The 22,808-nt window shown below is 45.1% G+C and overlaps 1 long non-coding RNA gene across 1 annotated transcript in view; it reads right to left on the bottom strand.

Annotated features, from left to right (window-relative positions):
- LOC306917296 overlaps positions 1-22,409 on the bottom strand; it is a 36,028-nt gene extending 13,619 nt beyond the window's left edge. Inside the window, exons 1-2 of the long non-coding RNA XR_013789141.1 lie at positions 22,304-22,409; positions 9,878-10,133 (exon numbers count right to left, since the gene is read on the bottom strand). This is a non-coding gene — a long non-coding RNA (uncharacterized lncRNA). The remainder of the gene's footprint in view (positions 1-9,877; positions 10,134-22,303) is intronic.
- Between the last annotated feature and the right edge of the window lie 399 nt (positions 22,410-22,808).

The following is a 22,808-nucleotide window of genomic DNA, read 5'->3' on the forward strand; positions in this document are numbered from 1 at the left end:
CAAACTGAACAACCAATATGTCAATTTGAAGCTATGATTCCCTGCTTTCATAAGACATGAAAAAGCGAAAATTAAAAAAAAAAAAAGCCAGCCCCTCAGTCAAATTTAGTCACAAAGGATCAAAATAATCATGTGACTTCTCACTAGAGATGCATGTCCAAAGTCCTAAGGTTACTTTTAGTTATTAAAAATACTCAGCAGATAATTTTATAACGAATACTATTAAATGTTTACTTCTCAGAATTCCTTGACAGAGTAGAAGTAAAAGTACTGGAAGTTGGAATTACTCAAGTAAAATACAAATACCTCAACATTGTATGCTTGAGTACAGTACTGAAGTAAATGTAATCAATTACTTTCCATCACTGCTAAGTTCTTACTGTTACTAGGGTGGGTCGCACATCGGCAACCAAAAAATAATAATTTACTTTTAATCACAAAATGGTAAAAATAAAAATCACACTCTTGTGAAGTGAGGGGCGCTCATATCATCGTACCTCATCATATATCATCTCATTCCGGCCAATCCGAATTTGCGTCCTCACCTTCGTCTTCAATGTTTGTGCTTACTAGTAAGCAATGTTTGTGTTTAAAGGTATATTCAGGGATTTGACTTAATTCAAATATCACTTATTTTTGAGTGGTGTAAACCACTCCTACAACTGGCTTTGTTAGTGCAGAAAAAATGAGCATGGTTGCTATGTTCACCCTGTTCACCCGGGTGTGATTTCATTACGTCAGACATTTATGAGCCTATTTATGAGCCTACAACTGGCTTTGTTAGTGCAGAAAAAATGAGCATGGTTGCTATGTTCACCCTGTTCACCCGGGTGTGATTTCATTACGTCAGACATGATTTCATTACGTCAGACAGGCTATACCTTACACCACTCAGTTTACACAGGTGTGATTTTTTCTTTTTTTCTGGATAATCCTCCCTACTATAGAGTGTGCTGACCATATAAGGAGTTCCTCCCTGTCCCCAGTGATCCCCTGGGGTCAAAAAACCCTAGTTTCAGTTTTGGTGGCGGGTGGCAAAACCGTCATCCAATCAGGATGAGAGGGGCCTTCCTCCAATCATGATCGAGTGGGGGCGGGCCTTGGTGCACATGCTGTTGGCATGTGCACATTTTGTTACTGGGGCGGACTGGGTGGTTTTCAAAATCACCCAAATCACTGAATGCTCCTTTAAATGGTAAATGGTGCATTTATATAGCGCCTTTATCCAAGGTGCTTTACATAGATTGTGCATTACATTCACCCATTCACACACCGATTGCGGCGGAAGCCATGCAAGGTACCAACCAGCACATCGGGAGCAATTTGGGGTTCAGTGTCTTGCTCAAGGACACTTCGACATGTAGACAGGAGGAGCCGGGATTCGAATCGCCGACCCATGGATCATTGGACGACCTGCTCTACCTCCTGAGCCACAGTCGCCACACACAACACTCAAAAATGGCACTCAATGGCATTCAATGTTTGTGTTAGGACAAAGTTTGTTTTTCATACCAAAAGCTAGACATAGGAGGGACTAGCACCCCTCAAAATCTCTTGCGCGCACACGCACACGCACACACACACACACACACACACACACACACACACACACACACACACAGTGTCGTCAGGCCGACCTGGCTGTGATAATGGGTTCATTTGTCCTGTCATCATCTATCTACATTAGCTCTCATCCGTTCACACAATGCTACAGTGAGCAGCTTATTACAACCTGAGCACACATGATGCACATCTTAACTACAGTGCAGAGACATGATGTCACATTACATCTTAACTACACCATATAGACATGCCATATGTACATCTTAACACTGTATGGAGACATCACATGTATATCTTAACTACGTGATATACTGTAGACATCACCAGCCACAGATCTTAAAGATGGAGTGACATTATGATTATTGTACTTTTTCTGTTTTGTATAAGTCTATGGAGTTAACATTACTTTAATAGACTCCCAGGTGTGGTTAGAATATTCAAATATGTCATCCCTGTATTTTTGGTTTCTTCCTGAAAGCTGAACGCCTTTGAGTCAAAAGGCCCAATCGAAATACACCACTTTAGTGACGCCATAACCCTAACCCCTCCCCCATTATCATACAACAACAACAGCTGTGGGCGAGCCTTAAGTTCAGGTGGGTGGTGCTAAGGTGAAAACCAGGTATACTTAATGAACTGGTGGGTGTCAAAAGGCTGAATTGGCGATAAATGAGGTAACTACTGCAGAGACATATTGCATGTGAGCCAACTGCATGCTACATGCTAAAGCCTGTACAGCTTAGGAAAACAGAAATCATGCTTTATTACAATCCAAAAATGTGATTGTGTAATGGACCGTTCTGCAAAATGTTACTCATGTAAAGTTTTGACTTTGACAAGTCTATGGACTTTTAATATTTGTTAGGATAAAATATGTGCCAGCCAAGTCTACAGACTTTAATGTTTGTTTAGTTCAATGACAACGTAAGACGTCAGACATCTTGCTGATATAAATACTGCCCTCACTGCGGCCCTCACTTCACACGTGTGATTTTTTTTTTAAATACATTATGGTATTTACGTTAAGTAATAAAAATCACACCCGTGTGAAATGAGGGGCGCTCTTATCATCATGATGCATCATCATACATCACCTCATTCTGGCCAATCACAATTTGCGTCCTCACTTTTATCTTCAATGTTTGTGCACCGTTTACACACTTTTGTCTTCAATGTTTGTGTTTACACAAACTAGATTTGCCCTTATTTGTCATATCGGGTCATATCGGTATCGGTGAAAATGCCAGTTTAACCACAGATCCGACACAGGGGTTAACACTATGGCAGGTAAATAAAATGTTGGGACATGTGGAGTTTGCTTTGGAGTTGCCCAAACTGCAAGTGCACATTTGAGTGAGGAGTCTGCTATAAACACAACACGAGATATATACCGGTAGCTAGATAGCTATAAACACAATATGAAATCATGACACTGGTATCTGTATTCAGTATCGATATCGGCTAACACAGAAATTGAGGTATCGGGATCGGATCGGAAGCAAAAAAAGTATATCGGGACATCCCTAACACAAACCCTCAAAGCTATGGGCATAGGAAAAAAAGAATAAAAATCTGCTGACTAAAATGACATGACCATTCAGATGACTGCTCTACACACATCAGGGGTAACAGTTCTATATACCTGTAAAATACGGAACACATTTGTAGTCAATCCGTCCATCAATCTACAGTAGCGACCCATCCGTCATTCCATCCATCCTCCTACTACTGCTGCTACTGTTCTTCAGGTTGACAGTGAGCAGTCTGTTCTTTAACCCATAGGCCTGACGTCGAAATAAATAAAAAGTATTTTTTAACTACAAGCTCGTAGCGCGCCACTCGGTGGCGCGCTATGAGCTTGTAGATCTGCTATTTTTCAATAGCTAAAGTATAACATAATGCTTAGTTAAAACACCAAAAGGGGTGGAATGGGTTAACGTTGCTGTCTGTGGAAACCTCCTATGTCCTAAACCACTGGTTCCCAAACACTGGGTCGAGACCCATTTGTGGGTCGTGGACACATTTGTATGGGTCCCCTTATTTTTTTTTGTTTCCTATATTTTGTATTAATTATATCAGTAGAAAAACCGAAAAATCAAATACATTCCATAAATTAGAAAACAAATGTTTAAGTAGTAGTGAAAATAGTTTTCACCAATTTCTCTTTTGGGTCACGGACTAAAATAAAAATGTTTGGGAGCTGTGCTAAACTGTTATCAGGAAATGGGTTAAAAAAATAAAAAATAAAAAAAGCCTATGTTCCAATTAATCCAATGTAGTTTTTGTGTTACTCTGTCATAAGTATGAAAGAGGCTAGGGGTGAAAGGCTTTCTTACCTTTCTTTGTAGTTGTTACGTCCCCACCAAAGAGGTCCAGGTGTCATTTTGTGCAAAAGCTCCTTATTGGCTATTTCCCCTACCATAAGCCCTCAATGAATTGCATTGAATAGGAATTGAATGGGGCTGATTGATTGATTGATTGAAGAATTTATTAACAGTTTGCAGAATTACAGTACATTTCAAGCACAAACTCAATACAAAGGCTGTTAACTGTGAGTGGACGACCCAATTAAGCATTACACTTGTTTCCAACAGGGTCCACCATGTTCAAATCATCAAAACATTTAGAGACGTACAAATAGACACTTCTATAGACAGAACAGGAATTCATCAAAAAAGAATTCATCAAAAAGGAGGTAAAAAGGGAAAAGAAAAATATACAGTGAGGGGAAAAAAAAGGGGGGGCGGGGGGGGGGGATTCACGTTCAGCTCCGTTAAGTTGTTTGTTTTCCTTGGAGGAGCTGCGTTGGGTCCCCAAGTCGGCTCCGTGGCCGTACCTTGAGTTGGCTGTGTGGCCGTGACCATCTCTTGTGTTGTCCTTGCGTTGGGTCCCCAAGTTGGCTCAGTGGCCATACCTTGAGTTGGCTGTGTGGCCGCGACCGTCTCTTGTGTTGTCATTGCGTTCGTGTTTGAGGGATTCCGATTTTACAGGGGCCAGTTTCGAATTGCAGCCGTCCGTAGGTGCCCTTTGAGAGCGGTTTTGAAAGAGTCAAGGGATTCGCATGTCTTAATGACAGTTGGTAGGGCGTTCCACATTTTAGTGGCATAGGAGCGAAAAGAATTTAGTCCCTTGTTTGTGCCGAATCTGGGTTGTACATGGTTCGTTGCACTCCCTCTGGTGTTGTGGGTGTGGACTTCGTTAACATTAAGGAAGTATCTAGACAGGTACATGGGTATCTTGGTGGTGTATCGAATCTTGTGGACCAGACCCATTGCAAGATGCTGTACTCTGTCGTCGACCCTAAGCCATTCCAGCCTGTCGAAGTGGGCAGGGGTGAGGTGGGTTCGGGGGGCTAGATCAAGTAGGAGCCTGACCAGTTTGTTTTGGGAAGTCTGGAGCCTGGTTTTAAGGGCCTTTGAGGTGCTGTGGTACCAGGAGGTGCATGCATAGTCAAAGAAACCCTGTACAAGGGCTCCTGTTAAGGTCTTCAAGGTGTTTTTGTTGACCAGTGAGGAGATCCTGTAGAGGAATCTTGTTCTATGGTTGACTTTTTTGATTACGTTGGTGGCCATTTTATCACCGGAAAGATTAGCCTCCAGGATGGAACCTAGGTAGGTAATTTCATCTTTACGTGTGATAACATTGTCACCCACTCTAACCAAGAAGCCATTTGCCTTGCTGAGATTACTAATAGAGCCAAAGAGAATGGATTCAGTTTTTCCCAGGTGTAAAGATAGTTTGTTATCAGCGAGCCAGGTGCAGATTCTACCGAGTTCAGAGCTGAGGGCATTTTCAACCTGCAGTTTGTCCCTGTCCGAGACCAGCAGTGCTGAGTCATCTGCGAACAGGAACAAGTTGCAGTCACAGGCTGAAGTCATGTCGTTTACATATATTAGGAACAGTAGAGGCCCTAGTATGCTTCCTTGTGGAACGCCACAGCTCACTGGGAGGGGGGGGGACAGTGTTCCGTTCACTTCCACCATCTGTTCTCTCCCCTCCAGGTAGGATTGCATCCAGCTCACTGATGTGCTATCGAAACCAATTGCTTTTAGCTTGTTAACCAGTATGGAGTGGTTCACGGTGTCAAAAGCCTTTTGGAGGTCCAGCATGACCATGCCGCAGTATTTGCCAGCGTCCACCTCTTGTTTGATGTGGTCGCTCAAATAGAGGAGGCATGTGTCAGTGGAGTGGGATGTTCTGAAGCCAGATTGGAACTCGTACAATAATTTATTAGTGGCAAGATACTTTTCAACCTGTTCATAGACTATTTTTTCCATCACTTTCGAGATGGAACTAAGAATAGAAATAGGGCGGTAGTTGCCGGGGTCTAATTTACTCCCTTTCTTGTGCAAGGGGGTTACTTTGGCCAGTTTGAAATCTTGGGGGACCTGTCCCTGTTTGATGGAGAGGTTTACTATGTGGGTGATGATTGGAGCTATAGAGATGGCTGAGTCTCTGAGAAATTTGGAGGGAATGTTGTCATGTCCTGTGGCCTTGTGGGGTTGGAGGGCACTCAGTTTCTTAATTACCTCATCAGTTGTTACCATAACTAGTTTAAAATCGTCTTTACAAACACCTAGGTTTTTGTAGAAGGTTGTAATGTGCTCTACACCAAAGAGCCCAGAGTGGGAGGGCAGTTTGTTAACCAGAGTTGTTGATATGTTTGTAAAGAAGATATTCAAGTAGTTGGCCACATCAAGGTTGTCAGTGATGAGAGTGTTGTCAGATTTGATGTTTATGTTCGAAAATCTGGTTTTTAGTTTCTGACCATAGCTTAGTTGATTGTTTAGTAGCTTCCAGAGCTCATGAGGATTGTTTTTGTTTTCCTCAGCTTTATCATTAATGAAGTTACTTTTAGCTGATTTGGTCATGGCAGTTACACTGTTTCGTAGTTTGATTCGTTGTGTATTTAGGTTGTTCAAACGAGCTTGGCGAACACTGTCGAAGCGCTTGGCTAGCTTTGACTTGCATTTTAGAACTTCAGAGCATTTTTTGTCTCTGGCTTTCATTGCAGCCAGTATGTCCGAATTCATCCATGGTTCCGAGCGGGTTTTGCTATGGGGTGTTGTGCTAATTCGCTTATTTCCATCGCTCAAAATATTTTTTTTGTATATATCCTCTCTTCATAATGTAAATAATATCCCAAGCGGCATACTTTACTACATATTTCGATGCAAATAAGCAAATTAGCACAACACCCCATAGCCCCATTCAATTCCCATTCAATTCAATGCAATTCATTGAGGGCTTATGGTAGGGGAAATAGCCAATAAGGAGCTTTTGCACAAAATAACACCTGGACCCCTTTGGTGGGGACGTAACGACTACAAAGAAAGGTAAGAAAGCCTTCTAGCATGGAATTCTCCTTTAACATGAAACGTGGAGTTGCGAGGTTGGTTTCCGTGAATCCACATGATCAGAGACAGACATGCTACTCTGCTCTGACTTCCCGACACGAGAGACAGACTCCATTTGCCCGGTGGTGGGGTTGACGTGCCTGCATGGCTCGAGTCACTCTCTTCATTTGAACCGCTAATCGTGTCATTTATCAAAATGCAAGCGCGGGCACATCACTTTGTGGCAATTATGCTAACGAGATTTGAGCAAGGGCACGGGCGGAGCGCGCCATCATTCCACACGGGCAGTTAAGTCATTCTGGGCGGGAACCCCTTTTGGTGTTCTAACTAAGCTTTATGTTATACTTTAGCTATTGAAAAATAGCAGATCTACAAGCTCATAGCGCGCCACCGAGTGCCGCGCTATGAGCTTGTAGATCTGCTATTTTTTAAGAATCGTGAAAAATGTGCCTCAAATCTTTGAATATATATACTTTCAGAGTTTCTGTTTTTTAACTCAACTCTTTGCTTCTGGGGGGGGTTCCTGGAACAACATATTTTCAGATGGGGGTCAGCGGCCGATTACATATACTTTTTGGGGTCCTTGACATGAAATATTGAGAACCACTGATATAGAAACATGAGGTTTTGCAGAAAAAAAGACATTTTTGTAATTTCGATGTCAGGCCTAAATGGGTTAAAGGTCTCAGAAAGCCAGTGGTGGAAGTAAGTACTCTGGTTTTAGTAAAAGTAGTGATGCCACGATATAAAGAAACGCTGTTAGAGTACCGACCACAGTACAAGTATTCAAAATCTTTTGAAGATAGAGAACACGCACACGCACGCATGCACACACGCGCGCACACACACACACACACACACACGCACACACACACACAGTGTCACATAGTGACTATACTGGCCAATCACAGCACGTCTTTTTCCGGGACTTCCGTTTACATTGCCAAAGCAATAGGCCTATCTCACAGCATTTCCCCACCCCCTTTCCACGCCCCTTTTGGAGCTAGTGGTGTTATTTTTTTTGCGGTCCATAGGCTTCCATGTTAAAAGAGGTATTTTCACAAGCCACAAACTACCATTTTGTAAAGGTAAGGTTTATTCTACTTATTTGAGTTGTTATACCATTGTGTTTTCTTCATATTATTATCGGTCTTTGACATTTTGACATTAGGAAATGTACTTAGATTCTCCAGAGAAAAAAAAGTGTAAATGCCTAATGTTAAATGACACCACTATCTACCGGAAGTGGGAGTGGAAAGGGGGCTGTGAGATAGGCCATTTGCCTGCTGGGAAAGAGTCGCCCCGGCCTCTGATTGGCTTACCGAACGTCCCCTTCCGTTATACGTACCCCGGAAGCTTGGCAAGCTTCCGATTTGCTTCCGCTATGCTTCGCAAGGAATCTGGGGAAAGCTTGCCTCCCATGTTGCCTTCCCTCGAGATACAGACGCCCCAGAGCCGGAAGAGGCGTCTACCTTCATATGTCTATCAGTGTTGTTTTCGTCGACTAAAACTAAGACGAAAAATGTTCGTCGACTACCTTTTTTCACTGACGAAAACTAAATGGGAAACTAAATGAAAACTAAGCTATGATGACTAAAACTAAGACTAATGTATTGACAATTTCAGCTAAAAACAGCTAAAAACTAGACAAAAATGTTAGGAAGGGACTAGTGGACAAGAGATCCAGTATGAGTCATTTTACACTTGGTTGATGCTGAAAATAGCCGACCTACAATTTTCAGCAAGTGTAAATTACGTCATTACGACGGCATCAAGGCATCAAGGCCCACCAAAATACATTTTAGTCAACTAAATCAACTGTAGATTTAGTCGACTAAATCAACTGTAGATTTAGTCAACTAAAATCGTATGCCATTTAGTCGACTAAAACTAGACTAACACTAAAACATTCCAGGTGACTAAAATGTGACTAAAACTAAATTAAAACAATTCAAGAGACTATGACTAAAACTAAAATCAAAATGTACTGCCAAAAACAACACTGGTTCTGACTATGTTTAGTTCATGATATCGCACAAGACTACTTCATCTCTCTCTCAGGTAAGGGCCTGAAAGAGGCCTTTACCTGTTGTTTTTCAGGCCCTTGGCCTGAAAAACATGGAAGAGCCCTGCCCTAAACACTTTTTTGACTTGAGAGCTACTATCAAAGTTACCAGTTCAATAAGATCTAACGACCAAAATAATTATTATCCCTTTGTTCAAAATAGTTGTTATTTTAAGTTTAAGACACACTTGGAACGGGAAATAGAGAAGGGGAAGGAATTGGTAGGTTTTCTTGTATATAACGTTGTAATGCTACTGACTTTGTGTGCAGCACTCTTGAAAAACAAATTGCAATTGCATTGTGTGTTTGAGCTGACAGGACCTTTTTGATGTCAATCAAAGAAGTCACCTCAATTCAAGTGATTATACTGTATATATTTTTAGAGGCATGTCATGTGGTATACCCAAGTCCCCAGTAAGGCTATCCAACGTTGAAGATGCCACTACCTACTGGCAAAATGTGAATTGCAGCACTTTAATGGAGGTGGACGGACGTTCATGACGTCACGTGCGTAAGCCCGGACCTCAGAATTGAGGTCCGGGGCTAGGCTAGGCTAGGCTAGGCTAGGCTAGGCTAAACTTCCGCTAGCTCGAGCCATTGAGTTATAATTATACTTCCGGCAGTCTTCCGGGTGCTTCAAAACGCCACTGAGCAACTTCCACTGAAATGAATAGGGGGGGGGGGGGGGGGGCTAACGCTCCAGTTCGGTCTCTATCCTTCTTTATACTCTATGAGTCTACCTTTGTGATCTGCTGGTAGATCATGATCTACCTTTTGGGCACCCCTAACCCTAAACCATTCAATGCTTAATAAATCAGCAGCAGTATTTTTTGAATGAATTATTTGACACAGTGTAAAGAATCTAAGAACGGGATTGATATGATCGACTTACTTAATTGGAGCAGCAGCACTCTGAATCAACTGAAGTCCATCCATCCATCCACAACCGCTTATCCGTAGTCGAGTCACGGGGGCAACAGCTCCACCAGAGTGCTCCAGACTTCCCTCTCCAGAGCAACATTAGTGACTTCCTCCTGGGGGATTCCGAGACGCTTCAAGGCCAGTGAGTCGATGTGTTTCCTCCAACTGCGCCTTGGTCTGCCCCGGGGTCTCCTCTGAAGTCGTCTGACCGATGGTTTTAGGGAGACCTGTAAAGACACAGTTACATGCAGCAGTCAATGAATGAATGGACAAGCTTTTCCAGATCCTGTAGAGACATCGATAAGTCCTTTAATTTTTTTCTTATTCCAACCAGTTCTTTTCCCCTCCATCAGGCGCCCCGGCTGGCCAGGGGGAGGTAGTTTTAGAGACCAGGATTACTGCATGTTTTTGTGAGGGTACCTACCCTAGGGGACACGGGGAGAACATGTGAGGGTACCTACCCTAGGGGACACGGGGAGAACATGTGAGGGTACCTACCCTAGGGGACACGGGGAGAACATGTGAGGGTACCTACCCTAGGGGACACGGGGAGAACATGCAAACTCCACGCAGAAAGGCCCTTTTTCCTTGTTGCGTTCGCTCAACAAAACCGGATTGCACCGCGGTGGATTAAAACCAACAGCCTTCATGGTGGTTTTTGCAGGCACCATACAGCTGCACTTGCGGCGCGCCGTGAGCTATATTTTCGCCCAAATGTTCACCCCAGAGTTAAGGAACGCTAGCGATGGGGTTCATGTGGTTAATGTGAGGCCTTTGACCCCGAAGAAGCGGGCGACGCATCAATAACCATCTACCGCCAATTAGCATTTTCAATTTTGCTCACTGTCAATTAGCGTTTTGGAGCTGGTTTGCTGGTACATTACTGGGGCTGGTGTTAAACCATTTAGACCTGAGATCAGATTCTAAAAATGTCTTCTACATCCTGACAAGTTTTCTGAAAAACCTCATGTTTCTATGCCAGTCGTTCTCCAACATTTTCATGTCAAGAACCCCCAGAGATATATGTAATTGGCCGCCGACCCCCCATCTGAAAATATGTGGTTCCAGGGACCCCCCCCCCCCCAGAAGCAAAGATTTGAGTTAAAAACGTTCGCTCTGAAAGAATATATTCAAATCATTTGGGCCACATTTTCACGATTTTTCAAAAAAAAATTGCAGATCTACAAGCTCGTAGCGCGGTGCCGCGCTATGAGCTTGTAGATCTGCTATTTTTCCAATAGCTTAAAACACCAAATGGGGTTCCCGCCCAAAATGGGTTAATCAACATTGTAGAATACAGTCTTCATCCTTCCATCCTCCCTCCTATTAGCCCATTTTTGGCGGGAACCCTTTTTGGTTCCCGCATTATGTTATGCTTTAGCTATTGAAAAATAGCAGATCTACAAGCTCATAGCGCGCCACCGAGTGGCGCGCTACGAGCTTGTAGGTCTGCTATTTTTGAAAAATCGAAGAACGACTGACATAGAAACATAGCTTTTTCAGAAAACTGTCAGGATGTATAGAAGACATTTTTAGAATCTGATCTCAGGTCAGAATGGGTTAGAGACGTTTACATCAGTGTGCCATGCGTCGCACCCCCCCCCCATGCGTCGCATCACCAGACACAACTCAATTTGCCCGCGTATTTTCTTTTCTTCCCCCCCCCTCCCTTCTCCCCCCCCCCCCCACATCTGATTCTTAGCGATGATTATGTCGCCACGGATAGAGAGATTAATCTTTCTTTGACAGAAATATGTCACTTTCAACGGGGAAAAAAGGAGGGGGGGGGGGGGGGGCTGTGGTGGTGATGGATGTGATTTATCATTCGGGATAAATCCACACACACACACACACACACACACACACACACACACACACACACACACACACACACACACACACACACACACACACACACACACACACACACACACACACACACACACACACACACACACACACACACACACACACACACACACACACACACACACACACACACACACACACACACACCTCTCTCTCTCTCTCTGACAGCTCTATTGTGGCGAGTCCGTAGCAAAATGTCACCTGTTGTCCTGACCCTCTCATTTTCTAATTCAATTTCCAGAACTCTCTCTCTCTCTCTCTCACCGCACCCCTGCTCCTCCCCATCCCTCCTAACCCATTCTGACCTGAGAGCAGATTCTAAAACATGTCTTCTACATCCTGACAGTTTTCTGAAAAAGCTATGTTTCTATGTCAATCGTTCTTCGATTTTTCAAAAATAGAAGACCTACAAGCTCATATCGCGCCACTCGGTGGCGCGCTATGAGCTTGTAGATCTGCTATTTTTCAATAGGTAAATGGTGCATCTATATAGCGCCTTTATCCAAGGCGCTTTACATAGATTGTGCATTACATTCACCCATTCACACACACATTCATACACCGATTGCAGCGGAAGCCATGCAAGGTACCAACCAGCACATCGGGAGCAATTTGGGGTTCAGTGTCTTGCCCAAGGACACTTCCACATGTAGACAGGAGGAACCGGGATTCGAACCGCCGACCCATGGATCATTGGACGACCTGCTCTACCTCCTGAGCCACAGCCGCTAAAGCATAACGTAATGCTAACACCAAAAGGGGTTCCCGCCCAAAATAGGCTAACAAACCCGTGCCATGTCTCGCCTATCACGACCTAGTAATAACAATTACACACAGTGAGTGGCTCCGACACAGAAGAGGGGGGAAAAAAGGAGGGTGGAAAAAAACAGAAAAACTTGCAATTTCTCCTCCTAAATCAAAGCCCCCAAGTACTCTTTTATTAGACTGCCCGGTTAGATCAATCTAAATTTAAGCATAATAAGTCCCCTAATCAGGTGCTAGGCAGAATAATAGGTTGCCACGCTCCAGGAAAAATAGGCAATCATGGAGTGTTTTCTTTAATTAGGCCGGCGAGGGGAGAAGGGCACGCGAGGGGAGCAGGGGCATACATTCATCACAGCCAAGGTGGGAAATTACATTAACGCGTTCTGGGCGGGAACCCCCTTTTGGTGTTAGCATTATGTTATGCTTTAGCTATTGAAAAATAGCAGACCTACAAGCTCGTAGCGCGCCACCGAGTGGCGCGCTACGAGCTTGTAGGTCTGCTATTTTTGAAAAATCGAAGAACGACTGACATAGAAACATAGCTTTTTCAGAAAACTGTCAGGATGTAGAAGACATTTATAGAATCTGATCTCAGGTCAAAATGGGTTAATTATTCACGGGCAGAGAGAGGGGGGGGGGGGGGGGTGGGGGGTGGAGGGGAGAATAGACAGAGAGAGAGAGAGAGAGAGAGAGAGAGAGAGAGAGTATAATGTACTAAGTCAGAGAAGCAGACTTTGATACTGAGAGGAAATACCCTTGAGTCTATGAGAGAGGAATGAGCGGAAGATGGGGGGGGGGAGAGGACAAGAGAGGACAGTGGATCAAACTATTATTTTTTTTATCAGCTTGCAGAGCTGGTCAATGATCTGACTTTTTCCAGTCTAGTCACGTGGACTATAGTGGCGAAATTTTCATGATTGGCTGGCTTCTAAGCCAATGGGAGACTAGCCCTATACGGCCAATGGAACACTAAAGCCCCACAGCCAATGGGACACAAAAGGCCTATTCATAGTCTGGATTTTCGGTGGTGAGGTGACCACCGGAGCTGAAATAATGTTGAGTGGTGGTGAGTAAAAACAGAGAGAAGGGCTGGAGCGGTGGCGGTGGTTTGCTCTTCAACGCGGCTCGTGACGTCATGTTGTAGTTCGGTGGTCACCTAACCACCGAAAATCCAGACTATGTATGAGCCTTAAGCCCGCTCTCCTCTCCCCCACTGCACCATTTGATGAATTGAACAAGGTGGACCCTCTTGTAAACAATGCTTAATTGGGTTGTCCACTCACAGTTAGCAGTCTTTGTATTGAGTTTGTGCTTGAAATGTACTGTAATTCTGCAAACTGTTAATACATATTTCAATCAATCAATCAATCAATCAAACCATGACTAGAGACTGCAAACGCGACTACGGAAATCCCCACTAAAGGTACAATATGCAAGAGAATGGAATGCATGCTGATATATAATGACTTGAGTCATTTCTTGATTCGTCAATGACTTCCATAACTATTTACATACAGAGTTACAAAACATGAGTGGCGGTCCGTCAACAGACGGTGCTAGTGCGTTGCACTACCTCTCTCAAACCTAGATCTTCCTTGAAAGATATTACTTTAAAAGTTTCAAATATTCTCTTTATAGTTAATGACTAGTGAGTGAAATGTATAATCTGCCATGAAATGAAAATAAAAACAAAAAAAAAACATTCAACGTTGTTTAACCTATTTTGGGCGGGAACCCCTTTTGGTGTTTTAAACATTATGTTGTAATTTAGCTATTGAAAAATAGCAGATCTACATGCTCACAGTGCGCCACCGAGTGCCGCGCTACAAGCTTGTAGGTCTGCTATTTTTGAAAAAGGAGGATTTAGAAGATTTTTTAAAAATGTTGAGGTCAGACCTAAATGGGATAATCTTACTTCTCTGGGGCACAGAGATATATGTACCATTGACTCGCCATATTATAGTGCCACTTCACCCCTTTTGTAACCAGATCTTATGATGTTTTGGGAGACAAGAAACACTTTCCTGGGGGTTTTTATGTGTGCAATATGTGTTTTTAGATATTTTAGTATTTCAAAGTGTCACTGGTCTCACTTCCTTCCTGGACTGCATTACATGTTGTCTCAGTATGACAGACCTCCCGCTCTCTCCACGAGGCACAGAGCCATATTGGAAGCATTGTCGCCAACGACGTAGCTCTCTTCTCATTACGGTAACGCCATCCGCCACTCGCAGGCCGGTGGATCACGTTACTGAGAGTTCGCGAGTGGGGGATGGCGTTACCGCAGTCTCTTCTCTGCCAGCATGCGTCGGCCACTTCTCCAAGTCTTGTTGCAATGTTTAGACCTACCTGTGTGAGACTACTCCATTAACTTGGTCTCTAGCACGTAGTTTTTCATTTCTCAGTCACTGCTTATCTCCACTGCTGGCCTGCTTGCTTTGCCTAAATAAATGGCAACTAAAAAATACGGGGAAGCAGCTTTTTGCTTCTATGGGCCGACGGCGTGGAACAAACTCCCATTGTACCTTCGACAGGCAGCCTCTGTAGACATTTTTAAAGCGCAGCTCAAGACCCACTTCTACACTCTTGCTTTTAATTGATCTTTTAATTTGTTGTTATTCATGTCCTCACTGTATTGCATTACTGCTCTTGTTTTTTAATGTTTATGCCTTGCTTTTCTTTTCTTTCTTTCTCCATTGCTCTGTAAAGCACTTTGAGCTGCATTTCATGTCATGAAAGGTGCTATACAAATAAAGTTTTATTATTATTATTATTATTATCATCATCGTGCACTTGTGACTTGTTGTATTGCTCCTGCACTTGTTGACTTCCAATTCCTTGTTAACACGAGTGAGGACGGAGGAGGAGAAATATAAAACTGTCATCCAAAGTATGAACTAGACTATTCACTGTTCACTGGGTAAAATAAATCACATTATCATTGGGATTTTTTTTATTTATTTTTTTAACTTTCTTTTGTTTGTTTTTCGGACTGTACACATTTACTTTGGGACGGGTCAAATTGTATTTTGGGACGGTTCTGGGACGCACTGGTGTAACTGCAGTCTTTTAAGTCAGGGGTTCTCAACGTTTTTGGCCGGGGACCCCCGGAAATGCTTTGGCAATGTCTCGGGACCCCCGCCCCGCCCCCTCCCGACCCCCAATATAAATTGACTGCTACAATAACCTTAATAATAGAGACAATACACCATAAATAAATACTGAAACCAGATATAATCATTAGGGAAGGTGTATGCATGTACTATGTGTACTATATGTAAACTCTTCATTGGACCCCCCAAAATAATTTGGCGACCCCCCGAGGGGTTGCGACCCACGGGTTGAGAACCCCTGTTCTAAGTGCACTCTAGGTAAAAACTATGTTTACCCAGAATGCAGTGTGTCCGTGACTGAGTGAGTGTGGCAACCAGAGACGGCAAAATATACTGACTGGAGCTATCCATCCACTGGACGAACGAGAGAGAGAGAGAGAGAGAGAGAGAGAGAGAGAGAGAGAGAGAGAGAGAGAGAGAGAGAGAGAGAGAGATAAAGAGGGGGGGGGGAGAGAGAGAGAGAGAGAGAGAGATAAAGAGGGGGGAGAGAGATTAAATAAAGGGGTAAGAATGTGAGAGTTGACAGAGTGAAAGGGATGAGGGAGAACAAGAAAGAAAATTTAGCAGAGAGATATGGGGTCAGGTGTGTGTGTGTGTGTGTGTGTGTGTGTGTGTGTGTGTGTGTGTGTGTGTGTGTGTGTGTGTGTGTGTGTGTGTGTGTGTGTGTGCGCGCGTGTGTAAGAGTGAATGAAAAGTGAACAAGAGAGTGACAGAGTGATAAAGAAGGCAGAACAAGCTGTGTGTGTGATTACCACCTGCTGATAACCACAGTGCCCTGGCCTGTCGTTGACAGTGACTAATACGAGTGTTAAGATGGACGAGGGCCAGGAGGCCAATTGAGACACGACATTAACTGAGGAAACAACAGTCTTTCAACAACACGTTACTGATGATATACTATAGCTCTAGTGCTGCTGGTATTCTATCCTATACCAGTACCTCTACTCTCGGTTTTACAGTGGACGATGGTGGACTGGCATCATAATAGAGCGTCGCAGTCCCGCCCCATTTCATGACGACGCCAGGCCCAGGAAATAGTTCCCAATGCATTTTTCCCATAGACATTTCAAAACGTATTTATTTAAAGACCTTATAAGCGTCGTACAAAGCCGACTATTGTCGTGACAAATCATGACAACAAACACAATATTTTGGACCAAACAAATAATTACAAAGAAGAAAAACCACAAAAAAACTACCATTTTCCACTGACGAAAACTAAATGGAAACTAAATGAAAACTAAGGTATGATGACTAAGACTAAATATACTGACAATTTTGTCAATAAATAAAAACTAGACTAAAATGTTAGGAAAGGGACTAGTGGACAAGAGATCTACTATAAGTCATTTTACAATTAGTTGCATGCTGAAAATAGCCGATCTACAAGCTCACAACGCGTCGCAGCGCGACGCGTTGTGAGCTTGTAGATCGGCTATTTTAAGGGTGAAAAAATCTGGGTAGATCGGCTATTTTAAGGGTGAAAAAATCTGTCATTACGACGGCATCAAGGACCGCCAAAATACATTATGTTCGAATAAATCAACTGTAGATTTAGTCGACTAAAATCTTATGATATTTAGTCGACTAAAACTAGACTAACACAAAACATTCCGGGTGACTAAAATGTTACTAAAACTAAACTAAAAAAGCACTCGCTCCTTCTGCTTACAGTTCTGTAAGGGGCCCTCGCCACAGTTCTGTAAGGGGCCCTCGCCACAGTTCTGTAAGGGGCCCTCGCCACAGTTCTGTAAGGGGCCCTCGCCACAGTTCTGTAAGGGGCCCTCGCCACAGTTCAGTAAGGGGCCCTCGCCACAGTTCAGTAAGGGGCCCTCGCCACAGTTCAGTAAGGGGCCCTCGCCACAGTTCTGTAAGGGGCCCTCGCCACAGTTCAGTAAGGGGCCCTCGCCACAGTTCAGTAAGGGGCCCTCGCCACAGTTCTGTAAGGGGCCCTCGCCACAGTTCAGTAAGGGGCCCTCGCCACAGTTCTGTAAGGGGCCCTCGCCACAGTTCAGTAAGGGGCCCTCGCCACAGTTCTGTAAGGGGCCCTTCACCACAGTTCTGTAAGGGGCCCTCGCCACAGTTCAGTAAGGGGCCCTCACCACAGTTCTGTAAGGGGCCCTCTCCACAGTTCAGTAAGGGGCCCTCGCCACAGTTCTGTAAGGAGCCCTCGCCACAGTTCTGTAAGGGGCCCTCGTCACAGTTCTGTAAGGGGCCCTTCACCACAGTTCTGTAAGGGGCCCTCGCCACAGTTCTGTAAGGGGCCCGCGTCACAGTTCTGTAAGGGGCCCTTCACCACAGTTCTGTAAGGGGCCCTCGCCACAGTTCTGTAAGGGGCCCTCGCCACAGTTCTGTAAGGGGCCCTCGTCACAGTTCTGTAAGGGGCCCTTCACCACAGTTCTGTAAGGGGCCCTCGCCACAGTTCTGTAAGGGGCCCTTCACCACAGTTCTGTAAGGGGCCCTCGCCACAGTTCTGTAAGGGGCCCTCGCCACAGTTCTGTAAGGGGCCCGCGTCACAGTTCTGTAAGGGGCCCTTCACCACAGTTCTGTAAGGGGCCCTTGCCACAGTTCTGTAAGGGGCCCTTGCCACAGTTCTGTAAGGGGCCCTCGCCAGGGGCCCTTCACCACAGTTCTGTAAGGGGCCCTTCACCACAGTTCTGTAAGGGGCCCTCGCCACAGTTCTGTAAGGGGCCCTTCACCACAGTTCTGTAAGGGGCCCTCGCCACAGTTCTGTAAGGGGCCCTCGCCACAGTTCTGTAAGGGGCCCTTCACCACAGTTCTGTAAGGGGCCCTTCACCACAGTTCTGTAAGGGGCCCTCGCCACAGTTCTGTAAGGGGCCCTCGCCACAGTTCAGTAAGGGGCCCTCGCCACAGTTCTGTAAGGGGCCCTCGCCACAGTTCAGTAAGGGGCCCTCGCCACAGTTCTGTAAGGGGCCCTCGCCACAGTTCAGTAAGGGGCCCTTCACCACAGTTCTGTAAGGGGCCCTTCACCACAGTTCTGTAAGGGGCCCTCGCCACAGTTCTGTAAGGGGCCCTTCACCACAGTTCTGTAAGGGGCCCTTCACCACAGTTCTGTAAGGGGCCCTTCACCACAGTTCTGTAAGGGGCCCTCGCCACAGTTCTGTAAGGGGCCCTCGCCACAGTTCAGTAAGGGGCCCTCGCCACAGTTCAGTAAGGGGCCCTCGCCACAGTTCTGTAAGGGGCCCTCGCCACAGTTCAGTAAGGGGCCCTCGCCACAGTTCAGTAAGGGGCCCTCGCCACAGTTCTGTAAGGGGCCCTCGCCACAGTTCAGTAAGGGGCCCTCGCCACAGTTCTGTAAGGGGCCCTCGCCACAGTTCAGTAAGGGGCCCTCGCCACAGTTCTGTAAGGGGCCCTCGCCACAGTTCTGTAAGGGGCCCTTCACCACAGTTCTGTAAGGGGCCCTTCACCACAGTTCTGTAAGGGGCCCTCGCCACAGTTCAGTAAGGGGCCCTCGCCACAGTTCTGTAAGGGGCCCTCGCCACAGTTCAGTAAGGGGCCCTCGCCACAGTTCTGTAAGGGGCCCTCGCCACAGTTCTGTAAGGGGCCCTTCACCACAGTTCTGTAAGGGGCCCTTCACCACAGTTCTGTAAGGGGCCCTCGCCACAGTTCTGTAAGGGGCCCTTCACCCTGTAAGGGGCCCTTCACCACAGTTCAGTAAGGGGCCCTCGACACAGTTCAGTAAGGGGCCCTCGACACAGTTCAGTAAGGGGCCCTCGCCACAGTTCTGTAAGGGGCCCTCGACACAGTTCTGTAAGGGGCCCTCGACACAGTTCAGTAAGGGGCCCTCGCCACAGTTCTGTAAGGGGCCCTCGCCACAGTTCTGTAAGGGGCCCTCGCCACAGTTCTGTAAGGGGCCCTCGCCACAGTTCTGTAAGGGGCCCTCGCCACAGTTCTTTAAGGGGCAGGCAGGCAAAGAGACAAGAGACACACTACACACAAATCCATGTGTACCCTCTCCAGAGTCATGGGTGTCCTGATGGCCTAATGCCGAAAACTGGAGGTCTGAGTTTGAGAACCAGTGATGTGGTGTTTGGTTGAGTGATGAACCCGCCCCACACATTCCGTCCCCACTGCTCCAATCTCACCGAAATCATGTCACACATTTCATTGAATCCATTACCTCCCCAGTGCTCAGCGAGACAGTGTGTGGAATGTACAGGCCGCTACCACACACACACACACACCTGAAGACAAATAATCCCTGATAACACAAGAAATACAGGCTTCTGTCTGCACTGAGCACTGAGAGAGAGGGGGGGGGGGCAGAGAGAGAGAGGGGTGGTGGGAGCTATAGAGAGGGAGAGTGATGGAGGCAGAGAGATAGAGAGAGAAAGACTGAAGGAGAAAGAAATGGAAGGAAAGAAAGAAAGAAAGAAAGAAAGAAAGAAAGACTGACAAGAGGGAGGGATATGCCGTGTGGTGTGGTGTGGTGTGGTGTGGTGTGGTGTGGTGTGGTGTGGTGTGCATGCGTGCGAGACAGACAGACAGACAGACAGACAGACAGACAGACAGATGAGTTCAGCGAGAGAGAGAGAGAGAGAAGGGAGATTTGAGAGGGCTTACATGTGGTGTAGGGATCAGTTCCTGTGTGTGTGTGTGTGTGTGTGTGTGTGTGTGTGTGTGTGTGTGTGTGTGTGTGTGTGTGTGTGTGTGTGTGTGTGTGTGTGTGTGTGTGTGTGTGTGTGTGTGTGTGTGTGTGTGTGCGCGTGTGTGTGTGTGTGTGGATCAATAGAGCAGTGTGCAGCAGCACATCCATCATGAACTGATAGGCGCTCAATGAAACATCACACACTTAATAACTAAAAGAGATCTTACAGCCAGGGATGTACTGCCACCACAAAGGATGACATCACTGGCAATTATGGCACAAACCTTTCAATTTTTTGTTGTCGTTTGTTTTTTTTGTAAATGAATGTCCTGCTTCATCATACAAGCATAAACGTAGGGGAAACAGCAGACCTACAAGCTCACAGCATGATTTGTCGTGCACTACTTTCGCCATTTTAACCCATTTAGGCCTGACGTCGAAATAAAAAAAACATTCGCTCTGAAAGAATACGATTTTTCAAAAATAGCAGACCTACAAGCTCACCGAGTGGCGCGCTATGAGCTTGGAGATCTGCTATTTTTCAATAGCTAAATTATAACATAATGTTTAAAACACCAAAAGGGGTTCCCGCCCAAAATGGGTTAAAATGTTTTGGACATACATGGTTATATTACTCTAGTCTCGGCCTATATGTCATGTTGTAACTGTGTTAGTTTTAGAAGAAGTATATATATATTTCAGTCAGAGAACCCTTAGAATTACTTTAGAATATATATTTATTGAGCATAGAAGCGTCAGGGCTCTGTCCCTATTCATTCCCTGTAACATTTACATTTTAGTTAAGTTATAAGCCAAATAGAATTGCAGGGAATGAATAAGACCCCCATGCAGGGGGATCTAGAAACAGAGCCTACAGGTGGATGCTGGGGAGGCGGTGGGTTTTGCAAAAACTTCATGAGCAGCAGGTTAGCAGCAAACGAGGCAGGGAGACAGCAGCAGCAGCAGTATTGTAAAAAATATATAAGAGATAAGATTTTTTGTCGATTTGTCGATCGTGAACGTGGTATTGTGATTCGAATCGTATCGCGAGTCGTTACATGCCTATTCGTTGCACAATGGTGGTATGTAAAAAAGTATCATTCATAAATCAAAATTGTGGCAAAAGTTTGAAATAATCGTTAAATTGATTTGAAGTCCCATAATCGGCCAGCAAAATAGGCGTGTGATCGCTTCGTGGTTCCGCTAATTAACCCGAGATTCATCTGACAGGAGGCGATGTGTGTTCCAGTGAAACTAAATAAAAACAACAGCTGATAACGACTTCACCTCCTCTCCGTTTCTGCCTCTCCCCAATAAATCCTTGCCTCTCTCCATCTTTCTCCAATTTCACATTATCTCTCTCCTTATCCTCTCCGTTTAGCCTACTATACTATCCATTCTTGCCCTCTTCCTTTCCACTCTCCCCATCTTTCTACTCCTCCATCACCTTCTCTCTCTCTCTCTCTCTCTCTCTCTCTCTCTGCTTGACTGACCTACACTGGCTCCATCTTTACTACATTAGCAGGCCTAAGAAAATGCCCATACATCATTTCAGCTTTCATCTATTGTTATTGATGAATGGCCAATTATTTGTCATCCAATATACGACTGAAATGATGACCCGGGGAGATAGATCAACTGTTCCTCCCCGTCGCAGTGACACGGGACGGCGGTTGATGGATTGTATCCCTAAACAGTTATTACACTTTCAGTTGCAGTGGGCAGGGGGGGGGAAGCCGGCCCCCACCACCACCAACCAACAATCCGCAGAGAGAGAGAGAGACAATTTTGCTTGTATAACAAATAAGAGTTTATTATATTATTGGCTTTATTTTATTTCTGACCGGGAGTGATGGTGGATTCGATGAATGAAATATTAGTTAAAGCTACTTTGTGTGAGCCAATATGAAAACCTATAATAACTAATTTACTGCCAGCGTTTGTGGGGTGCTGTTTGCGAATAGCCGGTTATCAAGCTCACAACGCGCCGTAAAGAAACACGCTGTGAGCTCGTAGATCAGCTACCACTGAACTAGCCTACCTGTACGTGGTCGCTCCGCCAGGCGGTCGAGGACTTTCAGTATCATGTTGGGAGTGAAACCGACGTCCCGTCACCTCCCCTCCGACCTCCCCATCCATGGGACATCAACTGCGGAGAGAGAAGAAACGGATAGAGAGAGATCAGATTTCAGAAAAACAGACACATTTGGCCGATCAATTTCCCCCAGCCTGTCATCAATCACCCCGGGCTTGACACTTTCTTTTCTTTTTTTCAAGAAGGGTGAAATGATGTCTTTTCAACTATTGGACCCATCCAGGTATGCATCAAGTAAAGCTAGAAGTTTATACACAAAAAGGTTGCGCTGAAGCTAAATGGAACTAAAAGTGCTTCTTTCGGCTCATAGGGGGAACTTATTTTGGTGCTATACAGCAGTAGTTCTCAAAGTCAAACCTAATTAATAATTTAGCTATTAAAAAGGTTGCCAATGTACAAGCTCACAACCTGTCGTACAGCTTAAATTTACACCGGCTATTTTAGCAGAGTT

This window comes from Electrona antarctica (assembly GCF_951216825.1).
Source record: "Electrona antarctica genome assembly, chromosome: 24".
NCBI classification, from domain to species: Eukaryota; Metazoa; Chordata; class Actinopteri; order Myctophiformes; family Myctophidae; genus Electrona; species Electrona antarctica.